The 14,060-nt window shown below is 39.8% G+C and overlaps 1 long non-coding RNA gene across 1 annotated transcript in view; it reads left to right on the forward strand.

Moving 5' to 3' along the window:
* Window positions 1-12,783: 12,783 nt before the first annotated feature.
* The window catches only part of LOC110192590 (uncharacterized), a 101,166-nt gene continuing 99,889 nt past the window's right edge, over window positions 12,784-14,060 (forward strand). The window contains exon 1 of the long non-coding RNA XR_002320197.2: window positions 12,784-13,272. This is a non-coding gene — a long non-coding RNA (uncharacterized LOC110192590). The remainder of the gene's footprint in view (window positions 13,273-14,060) is intronic.

Here is a 14,060-nt window from a genome sequence, read left to right on the forward strand (position 1 = left end):
AGAGTCAGGGCAGCATATGAGCAGAGAAATCTAGCATGCTGGGAACGTTCAGGTTTAGGTCTGAGGGAGAAAGCTCTAGCTAATGTGGAGTGGCTGTGTTAGGGATTGGGGTTCTGTTTATTGACAGGATCATGACCTCTCCTGGTTATGACCCCCATGGGACCCCAGCATGGAAACGGGATTTGTAATGTAACACTAACAATAACACACAAGAGACAGCCGTGACAGGGCCCTTTTCTTCTACATAGTGCAGCTGGTTCCCCAGAATGGAAGTGAAAGGGGGAATGGTGAGGGGATACAATGAGGTATGTGGAGACAAAGGATCAGGAATGGAGCCGAGGTGACTGAGCAAGCCAGGCCTAACTGGAGGTCTCTCACCTGTGGTCTCTCACTTGTAAGGGAAACTGGAACCTCAGCTGTTTTCATTGCCTTAGCTTGAGAGCTGTGTATGAACTTCCTACTGCCTACTCTGCAGCCTGGTCTGCAATGTTCCTTTACCAGCTGCTCCTCCAGAGTCCATCCAGTGACACTGGCCTCCTGGCTGTTCCATGAACAAGACACTCCATCTTTTGGCTCTGGGAATTTCTCTGGCTATCTTCCATGCCTGGCATGCTCTCCCTCCTCCACCCCACCTACTGACCTCCCTGGCTTCCTTTAAGTCCCAACTAAAATCCCATCTTCTACAGGAGGCCTTTCCGCAATCCCTCTTAATTCCAATGCCTTCCCCAGTTAGTTATCTCCTCTTTATCTTGCACATAGCTTGCTTTGTGTGTATTGGTTTGCTGGTTCTCTCTCTCTCCCTTTAGACTGTAAACTCCTGAGGGCAGGGACTGTCTTTTGCCTCTTTTTATATCTCTGCATTTAGCACTGGCATATAGTAGGTACTTAATACATGTTTATTGATAGGGTGTTTATTCTTCACAATGGAGCCTCTACTCCAACCAAGCAAAATGGACAAATAGATGTTCCTAAGTCTCAAGTCTGACCTTTGTCTCTCTCCTGCCCTGACGTCCTCTGTGGCTCCCAAATGTTACAGGGATATACAACAACAACAACAAACAAAAAAAAACCCCTTTTCTTTTGCTTTTAATGTCCTTCACAATCTGGCTTCAGTTCATTATGCCAGACTTCCTCCCCCTCATTCACTTTATGTTCCAGTCAAACTCCAGGCATCATCATTGATTTATCTTTCTTTATATCTTTAGCACTTAGCATGCATAGAAAACATGGTAGGTACTTTATAAATGTTTATTAACTGTTTGGCTGACTGGTTAGCTGGCTGTCTCCCATGCCTGGAACTCCCTTAAAGCACCACCTTCTTCAAGAAGCTCTTTCCATTTCTCTTTAATCTTAGTGCTTTCCCTCTGAGATTATCTCCAATTTATTCTAGATCCAGCTTATCTATACCTAGGTGTTCTGCATGTTGTCATTCTCTCTTAGACCATGAGTTCCTTGAGAGCAGGGACTTTTCTGTGTATCCCCAGTGATTCCTAGATTTATTGCCTGGTACACAGCAGGTGATTAATAAATGCTAAATGACTGATTTTTCTATCACAGCTAAGATGCTACCCTCTACGTGATTCTTTTCTTTTTTTTTCAAACACACAATTACATAATTCTTTTCTTAATACCCATAGTTAATGCTGAAAGAAAAACCATAACAATCCCCTCACCTCAAGGATCTTACATTTTGTGGGGAGTCTTGTGGTCTAGGGGTGCTGGGAACCCCAAAATTCAAGGGCAGAAGATACAGGTCCTGCCTTGAATGAATTTGATTCAACCCTTCTTTCAGTCAAAAATAAGGTTTATTAAAATACTGATTGAGGTGGGCGAGATTTGAAGAATCCACACATTTGTTATGCTTACATTGACAACCAGGCCAAACTCTTTAGCAATCTGAGCACTTTAATGTAGGCAAGATGGACCTTTTATATGGAAGACTATGGGAAGATATAGATGTGATCGAGGAGTGGTGAAGGAGTCTGGGGTAACTGGGAGGTAACAGAGAAGGACCCAGAAGGGCCAGGTGCCCCAGGCCAACCCCAGGGATTTGGGTTGTAGAAGAGGTCTAGATGGAATCAAGGAGTGGTGGTCTAGGGTGGTGCCAGGAGCAGACAATGAGGGCTGGGCTGAGTTAGAGGTAGCAGAGAATTGGAGATTGGGGCAGGGTCAAAGCTACAATGCAAGGACAGTAGAAAGGATTATACTGAGATGAGCCTCAAGCTAAGCCAGAAACCTGGGCCACATGGGAAAGTCCAGGACCTTTTAGGGGTCCATCATAAGTGCCCCATTATTAGGATATACAGTTATCTCTTCCACATTACAACCTTCCCCATTGAGGTTTTGATATATTGCGGTCTGCATAAGAACTTAAATGGGAATTTTTGGGGAGTTTTGCGGAAGCTGCAGATGACATGTGAAGGCCAGCAGATGACACAGAAAAAAGTTTAGAAACTCAGAAATAAATAAAATATATGTATGGTATTATGTAATAGCAACATATCTTTTAATATCATAATAATTCAGACTTCTTCTCTGGTATGGAGGGCCCAAAAATGTTATGTGGGTTTTCCAGATCATGGGGGTCTCATGCCTCTAACCCCCAAAATTTGTAGGAATAACTGTAACGCAGTTCCTGCATAGGCAGGAAATACAAAGTATATGCAAAGTAATTTTTGAAAATTAAATATCTTTCAATAGACAAAAAATTATTTTCTCTCTTCTACTCCTCTACTCTGCATTGAAAAGACAAAAATAAAATCCTTACATGAAATAATTTCCAGAGGGAGACAGCATTAACAGCTTGGGGAGGGGGGATGGGGAGGAGGCATTGTGTAGGATGTGGTATCTCCTTTCTTAAATATTTAAACTTTTTTGAATAACAAGTTTTTTTTTTCTTTTATTAATCCATCCCTTCCACAACCCACCCACCCATTGAGCAAATTTAAAGAACAAATCCTTCAATATATAGTCCATAAGAATAAATCCCCACATCAGCTACATCTGCATTTTCAGTTCATCACTTCTCTGTTAGGAAGTGAGTGGTATGTTTAATCTTCATTCTTTTGGTCTCGTGGTTTATTATTATATCGATCAGAGTTCTAAATTCTTTAAGGCCAAGCTGTGTTTTGAAAGAAGAAGGGGATTTTATGAAGCTGAAGTAGAGAATGAGTTCAAGATATGGGGAACCACTTGTGCAAAGAAATGAAATGTGATTTATAGGGAAGAGCATAGAAGTTAGGTGGAGTTGAATGGAGATTACGTGAAGGAAGAAAGAAAAAGTCATTCCAGAAGTCCTGAAATGCCAGCTTGAGGATGTCATATCTCATTCCAGAGGCAAGTTTTTGAATAGGGGATGACATGGTCTGACCCATGGTTTCAGAATATCAATTTGGCAGCTATGTGTAGGAGGATTGTTGAAAGGAGAGACAGAAAAAGGGGGACCAGTTAAGAAATGATTGCAGTCATCCAGGTGAAAGGTGAAGGCTTGTTCTAGGATAGAGGCTGTGTAAATAGAATAAAGGCAATGGGTGTGAAAAGTGTTACGGAGGTAGAATCTGTAAGATTTGGCTACTGTGTGAAGAGGAGTAGGGGAGGGAGAAAGGATAAGGACAGGAAAGATATTTCCAAAGTTGAGAGCTGGGTGACTGACAAAATGGTGGTTCTCTAAAGAAAACTACTGATGTTTGGAAAAGGGTGGGATTAAAGGGGGAGGGATGTATTAGAATATCTAAGAGCAAAATCTGAGGCATGGTGGCATGTCTTCTTTTCCCCTGGAGATACCTGGGGGCAAAGTGAGCTTTCTTGTTTTCTAAGCACACTATATCATCCATATCCTTCTCTGCTTTGGATTAAGTCCAGCCCTGCCCAGCTCAAATAGAAACAGGAAAATGTCAGGATCTTTTGAGAAAGCCTGATCTAGGGAAATTCGCTGGTGATGGATGATTAGAAGGGCCAGGATAAATATCTGCAACTGTTGATACTTTACTTGGGAAGCTCCCTACCTCTCAGTACTGTCAATATTGTTGCATCAGTTTTACTGGCAACATGATCCAGTTGTTGGGGAATTTGGAACAATCTGAAATAAAGCTCATGGTGATTTCCAGGAAAAATAAGCACAGGCCATTTTCTCCACTGTCCACTGCTGAGGAAACTATGGGGCAAGGTCAACTTCCTTATATCAGTAAATGAAAAATGAAAAGTCATTATCTACAATTGCTTGATGTCCTCAAATGAGACCCTCCCTTCCTGAAATATATTAGGGAACCCAACTCTTGGCTAAGGTAGGATTGCTCAACTGTATTTTATTATCAATAATAGTTAATTGTATTTATGTAACAACAGCAAATAGTAATGACATTTGTATCATGCTTGAAAGTTTGTGAAGCACTTTACATGTGCCTCAAATCTCCTTCCTTACCTCTGACTTTTAGAATCCTTATGGTCTTTCCACACTCAAGTTCTACTTTCTCCAGGAGACCTTTCCCAGTCCCCCACAACCCAATTTACCCAAAGTCCAGGTGACATGAATTGAACCAGAGGGAGGGGAAGGACTTCCTTCTCCTGCTCTCCCTCTTTTTCACTGTGGCTCAGGTAAATGGGCTGGGATATTTACCTTGTCCTATTTCATTTGTCCTTCTCAGTTTTAAGTGTAGGCAATTGTTTCCACCAGACTGGGAGTTCAAGCCTTGGTGACCTTGGAGTCAGGATTTCAGGGAGGATGCTATAGCCAGACAGCCAACCCAGCTAGTGTTGCAGGAGAGCCCTGAAAAGCTAGGTTGCCTGGGTCTTGAGCCCCAGGGGGCTTTTGGACTTGGAACTTGGGACTGTGCTCCACGGGAGCTGAGAAAAACTATGAATCTAACTTTCTACAAGGTGAAGGGAGATTATGCTTCCCACATACTGGGGGAATAGGTTGTATATTTGTGATTACCCTTTTTGAGCTAAATATTCCTTTGTAAAATCTAGTCTGTTAATGACTAAATGGAACTGGGGTGCTGGAGATCCCACCTACACTTGAGGGAACACCATCAGAGGTGGGTTAGAACCATTTACAGAGAGCCTACATACTCCTAAGGGGATCCCAGAACCCTGGAGCAGTGAATGATCTCTAACCTATCTGGCCTTCCAGGCAACGGGCCATGGGTGGAGGGAGAGAGAGAGAGAGAGAGAGAGAGAGAGAGAGAGAGAGAGAGAGAGAGAGAGAGAGAGAGAGAGAGAGACAGAGAGACAGAGAGAGACAGAGAGAGACAGAGAGAGAGAGAGACAGAGAGAGAGACAGAGAGACAGAGAGACAGACAGAGACAGAGAGAGAAAGAGAGAGACAGAGATAGAAAAAGACAGAGAGAGACAGAGATAGAGAAAGACAGAGAGAGACAGAGAGACAGGGAAACACACAGAAAGAGAAACAGAGACAGAGAGACAGAGAGAGAGCCAGAGAGACAGAGACAGAGACAGAGACAGAAATCCTTGTAACAAATATGCATAATCAAGAAAAACAAATTTCCACATTGGCCATGTCCAAAAACCAAGATCTCAATCTGCATCCTGTATCTATCACCTTTCTGCCAGGAGATGAGTATTATGCTTCATATGCTGTCTTCTGGAATTATGGTTGGTCATTAGGATAATCAAAGTTCTTAAAGCTTTCAAAATTGTTTGTTTTTACAGTATTGTTGTTATATAAATTGCTCTCCTTGTTCTGCAAACTTCACTCTGCATTAGTTCATTCAAGTGTCAGGTTTCATTGAAACCATCCCTTTCATCATTTCTTATGGAACAAGAGTTTTCCATTACATGAATATGCCATAATTTGTTCAGCCATTCCTGAATTGATGGTCATCCTTAGTTTCCAGTTTGTTTGCTATTACAAAAATTGCTGCTATAAATATATACATCTCCACATTCACTTAACCCTTTTTAGGAAATTCCACCTAGGATAGATGGCTGGTGCCTGATTGTTAAACTCAGGAACTTTTGACATCTTAGGAATTTTAGAAAGTGGGAGCTCTATCTCTGTGCTCAGACAGAAAGAAAAAAAAATCAGAAGGCAGCAGCCAGGAACTAGAAGCCTAGAAACTCCCCGTTTATGCTCACCTGAGCAAACACATGCTACTCACTCTGTGATTCTCCTGCAAGTTACTTTTTTCTTCTCTTCATGGGAGAAGAGAAGAAGTTCCCTTCTCTACTATCCCACCTCCTCCCTGTCCCCCCAACACCCCCCTCCACTTGCTGTACTGTAGTCTGAAAGTCCAAGATAGAGCACAGGAAAAAAGGACAAACTGTTTCACAGCTCATTTTTACAGATCACAGTGGTTAGCTCCTTCCAAGAATTGGTACTCCCAAGTCTTACTCAACTAGGCCTAAGGAAGCAGCCCCAATTTCTGAGACATAATTTCAACTTTAAATCTACTTGTATTGAGGTACCCCTTATATTACTGCAGCAACCTACAGACACTAAAATTTCATCAAATTGTTTGGGAGTTGGGGGAACTCAAATTGATCAGGTGATTTCCTGATTAACCCTTTGTCATACTACAAACCTTCATCAGGCAAAAATAAGTAAGTAAATAAATAAGGGTGGGAAGAGAACCTACTATTCATCTGTTCCAACTTTTCCATTTTCCAGCTGAGGGAACTGAGGTCCAGAAAGGTTTTGGGGTTTTTCTTTGTTTTGTTTTGTTTTTTTTTTTGGCCAACATCACATGGCTGGTTAGAAACAGAACTGGTACTAGAGCTCAGATTAACTGGCTTCAGTGAGTTTTCTATAACACTACAATAAAAAATTAAATATCCAAAATTTAAGCAAGAGAAATAATCTTTGGGGCTTTTTCAGGTAGTTGTAGAGTTTTAGAATTCTCATTGCCATCTTTTGTTTTTACATCACCTAGATTTTCCCCTGACATCTTGCTCTAGGAGAACCATCCCTCAAAAGAAAGGCTTTATTTTTAAGGGGGGAAAAAAGAGGAAGATGAGAAAAAAATCAGCAAATGTAGAGAAAGAAATCTAGCATATGTAATATTTCACTCTTCTTCTCCTATCACATCTGCAAAGGATTGGGAGGAGGCATTTTTTTCATATCTCATCTTTGAGGCCAAGCTTGATCTTTGTAATTTTCCAACATTCAGCTTTGGTAGTTTTGTGGTTGTTCTTTCCATATACATTGTTGTGATCATTCTGTAAATTGTTTTCCTGGCTGTGCTTACTTTACTTTGTGACATTTCACTTAAGTGTTTCCCTGCTTCTCTGTAGTCATCATATTTGCCATTCCTTACAATGCAGTAATATTCCATTACATTCATGATCCATAATTTGTTTAGATATTTCCCAGTTGATGGTTGTCTACTTTGTTGAGTTTTTTGCCCCCACACAGAGTGCTACAATGAATATTTTGGTGTATATGAGGACTTTTTTTCCCCTTATCAATGAGCTCCTTGGAGTATATGCCCAGCAATGAAATATCTGGGTCAAACATTATAGACATTTTGGCCAATTTATTTGCATAATTCCCAAATATTTTCCAGAGTGGTTGTACTACTAACTCACAGCTCCAACAACAACACATTAGTGTACCTACCTATCTATATGTTTCTGTTGATTGTCTACATATCTTGGATACAAAACTCTTTTTTTTTCCTTCAGGCAATTGGGATTAAGTGACTTACCCAGGGTCACACAGCTGATACCAAACTCTTCATGGAGAAATGATACAAAGTTTTTTGTTTTTTTTTCCTAGTTGATTTTTGTCTTTCTTGTCCTAGATGCATTAATTTTGTTTTTAAAAAAGCTTTTTTATTTCATGTAATGAAAATTACCTATTTTAACTTTTATAATTGCCTCTCTTCCTTTTTTTGGTTAAAAATCCATTTCCTATCCATAATTGTGAAAGGTATATAATCTGTTTTTCTTTTTTCTTTGGTATGATCTTTAATGTTGAGGTCATATATGTATTTTAATTGATTACTGAATGTGGTATAAGATTTTGGCTGAGTCATAATTTCTGCAAAACTGCTTTCCAGTTTTCCCAGAAGTTCTCATCAAATAGAGGTGAGAATTTTAAAAACTAATTTAGTTTTTCAAGTTTATCGAACTTGGGTTTTTGAGAATGTTGATTTCTTTGCCTAATCTGTTCCACTGATACATTTTTCTATTTTTTAACCAATACCATAAGTTTTTGATGATTGCTGTTTTTTTATTAATTTATTTTAATTTATCAACAATCACTTCCATAAGCATTTGTTTTAATTTTTTCTCTCCCTCCCCAAGACGGTATGCAATGTGATGTAGGCTATACATATACAATCCTATTAAACATATTTTCACATTAGTGATGTTGTAAGGAAGAATTAGAACCAATAGAAGGAAGCACAAGAAAGAGAAAACAAAACAAAACAAAACAGAAGGAAAAAATAGCAAATAGTATGCTTTGATATGCATTCAAACTCCATGGTTCTTTCTTTGGATGTGGATAGCATTTTCCATCAAGAGGCCTTTGGAGATGTCTTAGATCTTTGCATTGCTGAGAAGGGCTAAGTCTATCAATGTTAATCAGATGATTGCTATTTGGAGGTGGATAGCACTTTACATCATGAGTCCTTCGGAATTGTCATGGATCATTGTATTGATCCCAGTAGCTAAAATTCTCACAGTTAATTATCTCTACATTTTGTTCTAATTGTATAGATTGTTTCCCTCATTCTCTTCACTTCATGTTGCATCAGTTCAGATAAGTCTTCCCAACTTTTTCTGAAACCATCCACTATATCATTATCTACAGCTTAATGGTATTCCATCACTCTCATGTACATTAATTGCTTTAAACATTGCAACTAGGTGGTTCAGTGGATAAAGCACCATCTCTGAAGTCAGGAGCATTTGTGTTCAAATCTGGCTTCAGACACTTACTAGTTGTGTGATCCTGGGAAAGTCACTTAACCCTGTTTGCCTCAGTTTCCCCATCTGTAAAGTGAGCTGGAGAAGGAAATAGCAAACTTCTATAGTATCTTTGCCAAGAAAACCCCAAGTGGGGCCTTGAAGAGTCCACCTCCAGATAGAGACTTGATAGTGTCAGAGTAATATAGATTAAAGAATTTTTTTTCTTTTCTTCATTTTTCTTGCTTTTTATTTTTTGGACATGGCTAATGTATAAATATATTTTGTATGACTTCATATGTATAATGGGCATCATTTCTCTTTCTTTCTCAATGAGTGAAGGAGGGAGTAGAGAGAGGGAAAGAATTCACAACTGAAAATAAAATATGATAAAATTTAAATTAAAAAATAATTTTGTTTCTAAAAATAAAAAGAATCCTGGTGGAAAGTGAGGTCTGGGGTACAGGATAGAATAGTTTAGTACTTGGATAATTAACAATGTATTGAGCTAGAGAAAAAGTGTCCTCATTTTGCTATTGTCAGTTGTTCTTTGGGAATACATGTGTCTTTATGTCGATCCATGTGCACTTGATCTTACCCTCCATCTTCTTCTGAAGTTCCTTTGGCTGGAGTAATCCTGTGATCATTGACCTGATTGCTGTCACTGACTACATCTGACCCTAATAGTCTGACTGAGGCTGAGTAAGAAGGATCAGCAGGTATGAGAGGGCCAAAGAAAGGGAAGTTGGAATGTGCCAAGGACAAATATCACCTACTTTACAGTTTTGCCTGTTTTTGGATGAATCTATGGCTCCTAGTACTGGGAAGAAGAAGAATGTTCCAAATGCTTAAATCACCTAGAAGGCCCAATTGTAGACATGACTATAAGAGGCACAGCTTTGGAGGAAAAAATAGTGGAATAAAATGAATCATCCAAAAGAAGGAGTCAGCCCAACATGACAGAAATGGCCTGATGGCTGATGAAGTTTCTGCTTTTCTAAAGACTAATGTCTCCTTACCATCATCAGCACCTAGAAAGTGACTGAGTTAGATGAAGTCAATCCTGGCCAATTCCTGTGCAACGTAAAATGTCTACAGTAGTGCTCTAAATTCCACCCTTCATATTGCATGTATGTGTTATTCCCGGGGGCACTTGGAGTCCCAGACCTTTAGTTCCTAAACCAAAAATCTTTCAAGGTTACCCTGGGCCTTCAAAACCCTCATCCAACAACAGTTTTATTTATGGGTCCTGTCACCAATGTGTACGGGCCATGTGGTAACCATGCAAATAGCACTGTGGACTATATTTTATTTTAAGTGTCCAGAGCACAAAGATTATGTTTTAAAAAAATATTTTATTGATTTTTTTTTCTCTACTCACCATCTCTTCTCAATGCTTTCCCTCCCCCTCCCAGCCCACTTGAGCATTCCATAGAACAAAGTGCAATAAACAAGACAATACAAAATGTTGGCTAATTCTGAAGGTGTCTGCCTCATTCTACCCTAGAGTCCATCACTTCTTTGCTTGAAGCAGGAGGCATGCCTCACTGGCTGTCCTCTGAAGTCATGTTTAACTCTGGACTGATGAGATCTGAAGTCTATCAGTGATTGTTTCCTTCACCTTGTTGCCCTGCCACAGATCTTCCTGAGAAATGCTGTCCTGTCCACTCAATGTGAGGCATTCAATTACACTTGTAGGTGTCTTGCACAATGCCTGAATGCCTTTTATTCAGGGAAACACCATATCTAGAGCTCTTTTCTTTCTTTTTTCCCTTCCCTTTCTACCTCTTCTTTTCTTTGTTCCTTATTTTAATGATTCTCCTTTCCTTTCCTATCCTGTCCTGTTCTCTGCTTTGTTTTGCTTTCCTTTCTTTTCCTTCCTCCCTCCCTCCCTTTCTTCCTTCTTTCCTTCTTTTCCTCCCTTCTCTTCCTTCCTTTCTTACTCCTTCCCTACCTCCCTCCTTCCTCTCTTCTTCCTTCCTTCCTTCCTTCCTTCCTTCCTTCCTTCCTTCCTTCCTTCCTTCCTTCTTTCCTTCCTTTCCTTCCTTCCTTCTTTTCTTCTTCTCCTTCTTCTTCTTCTTCTTCTTCTTCTTCTTCTTCTTCTTCTTCTTCTTCTTCTTCTTCTCCTTCTTCTTCTTCTCCTTCTCCTCCTCCTCCTCCTCCACTTCCTCCTCCTCCTCCTCCTCCTCCTCCTCCTCCTTCTCCTCCTCCTCCTTCTCCTCCTCCTCCTCCTCCTCCTCCTCCTCCTCCTCCTCCTCCTCCTCCTTCTTCTTCTTCTTCTTCTTCTTCTTCTTCTTCTTCTTCTTCTTCTTCTTCTTCTTCTTCTTCTTCTTCTTCTCTTCTTCTCTTCTTGTCTCTCTCTCTCTCTCTCTCTCTCTTCCTCTCCTTCCCTACTCTCCTTTTCTTCTCCTTTCTTTCTCTGCTCCACGTAATGCGAAGGCATAATCTGAAGTTAAGGAAGGCACAATTGTCAAACTTCAAATTATTTGCTTAAATGCTGGACATTTAACAGTGGGTATTCCCTCCTCCCCTTCTTTCTCACTCTAATCTGACTTGCAAATATTTATTCATGAAGGAGTGACCATAATACAGAAGGTAAGTGAAGCTTGTTTCCTTCTCATTTTGCTTTCTTCCCATAGCATCCACATTGCAATATCTGCCTAACACAATACTTTCCTTTCTCCTACTCAATGCCTCTCAGACACAGGCATATAACTAGAAGGGCCAAGACACTCACTTCATGGAAATTCTAGATCAGAAGAGACCTTAGACTTCATTTTGTCCAAACCCCCTCATTTTATATTGTCCTGATTAAGTCATTTAACCTCATGGTACTGTAGTTTTCTCATCTATAAAATGGGCATTATTAAACATTGACTACCTATGTCACATTGAGTAAATCACATTGCAAACCTTAAATCACAATATAAATGTGATTTTTTAAATAATCAAATGAAATTCTTTGAAACTGCTTTGATAACTGTCTATAGAAATATGAAGGACCTGAACTCAGTTTTCTCCATTTTAACATTCTCTACTCTGTCCCTACTCTACATAAAGGTGCTACAAAGATGTGGGACACTTTAAACATAATATTAGCTGACATTTATGGAACACACCTTATGCTTGCAACTTACTTTTCTTATATCATTTCGTATGACAACCGTGTATGGTAAGGAGAGCAAATCATGTTATGCCCATTTTACATACGAAGTCAGTGAAGTTCAGAGTGACTTCCTTGAGTTTACACTGCTAGCTAATTGCAAGAGCACTGGGACTCAAGATCAGTTCTTTGACCCCAAGTCCAGTGCTTTTAGCAACCTACTCTGTTGTTTTTCATAAGTATCAGTCTCTATCTGCCTAAAGAAAAAAATGTAACCAGGTCCACCCTGACCGACCTCCACCAGAAATTGTGATCACCATTTATATCCCTGACCCACAGGTTCCACAAGTCCCAGACCTCATTCCCAGCCAGATGTCGTCATTTTCCAGGATCATTCTGTCCTCAGAGGAGATAGAGGCTGTGGCAGACAAGTCAGGGAGGTCCCCAGACTTCCCACCTTCAGCCTTCGCAGAGGGGTAGATAGATTCATTTCTTGCTTTCTCGGTGCATCCCAATTGCCACCCCCCAGCCTCTACGTTCTCTCTGAGGGAGGAGAGCCTCCCACACACACTTACCCTGCCTGTGAGCTTCCGAGCCCAGGAGGGAGATTTTGCAGAAACATATTTTTAGAAACGTAACCACAGGAGAAACAAAACACAGCAGATAGCGGTGTTTTTCTGGGGGCAATTGTGCGGCAGAACATTTGTTTAAAGAGAGAGGTAAAACATTCAACCTTGAAGATCTCTCCCAAAGGGGCGCACATCTGGTTGTATTGCTGGGTTTTACTCCCTCCAGTGGTGAAACTGTAGAAGGCAAGACAAAGACACACCAATGTCTTTTTCACATTGTGGAGAGAATACTTTTAGAATTCTCTTTTAAGTCTTCTAATGGGATAAGAGAAGTGGTGGGGATGTATCCTCCTTTATCATAAGCTTAACTAACTTGTTTTGAGAAGCCTGGAGTCGTGATTTTACAGTAGATGTTATGGATTTGGAATCATAGAATATTAGTCCGAGTCTCTGCTCTGTTACTTAACGGGCTCTATTACTTTACTGACTAAACTCGGACTAATTTATTTTACCCCTCTAAGCCTCAGTTTACTCATGTGTGAAACAGGGTTAATTTAATATTTCTAATGGCCTGACAGGTCAACTGAGTTCTTGGGCTTCCTGTTCCATATATGTGGAAGCTATTATTTTGACCTTACGTGGATGGGATTGGCAAATTAGGAACCACAGCAGATGACCTAAGATAAGCAAGGACGGAAAACACCTTTTCTTTTAGCTAGATACTTACAGGTAAGTAATTATTTGTCTGTTCCTTTAATATAAATCTATGCTAATAGAATTATCATATATATATATATATATAAATCAATTTTTATTGATGCCTTTTGTTCTTAAATCACAGTTATTTCTGGAAAGACTCCCTTTCCTGTCCTAGTGCAAAATTTAACCTTCCTGTGTAACAAAGAGAAACAGATAGGCAAAGAAACCTCAGATAGGCAAAGAAACATGTTATTGGCTCATCTGACAATGTATAAGATATTCTGCCCTATAAGTACCCCTCCAACTTTCTGTCAAAAATAAATCTGTTTCTAGAACTTTTTTTCCAATTTTTATGAATTTAAAAATTATTCAGTATGACTAAATTATAAGTAGAATACTTCAAGAATGCCTGTTACAACAATGGAAATCATTATTGTAATACGTATTTGGGGGGGGGGGCTCTGTTTATTTCACCTTGCCTCAGTTCATGCAAACTTTTCCATGTTCCTAACAGAGGAAATACTCATTAAGGATCTCATTATTGAGGTCAATTCAATTTACATTTACTTAGTACCTACTATCTTAAAAGCAAACATGCAAGGTTAGAACTGGGGGAGATACAAAATTAAGATAAGACCCACCCTTGCCCTAAGCAACTGTGCCAGTTCTAGTGAAAGCAGCCTAAAATGCAAGAGGCTGAAATGCTAGCTTAAGGGCTTTAGAATAATTTGGGGAAAAAATATGTTGATTGTCAAAGATGAGAGGCTTGGGTCCCAATACCGAGGTGGGTTTATAAGCACGTTATTTACAGCCATCTT

The sequence above is a fragment of the Phascolarctos cinereus genome, unplaced genomic scaffold (assembly GCF_003287225.1).
Source record: "Phascolarctos cinereus isolate Bilbo 61053 unplaced genomic scaffold, phaCin_HiC Scaffold_726;HRSCAF=1367, whole genome shotgun sequence".
Lineage (NCBI taxonomy): Eukaryota > Metazoa > Chordata > Mammalia > Diprotodontia > Phascolarctidae > Phascolarctos > Phascolarctos cinereus.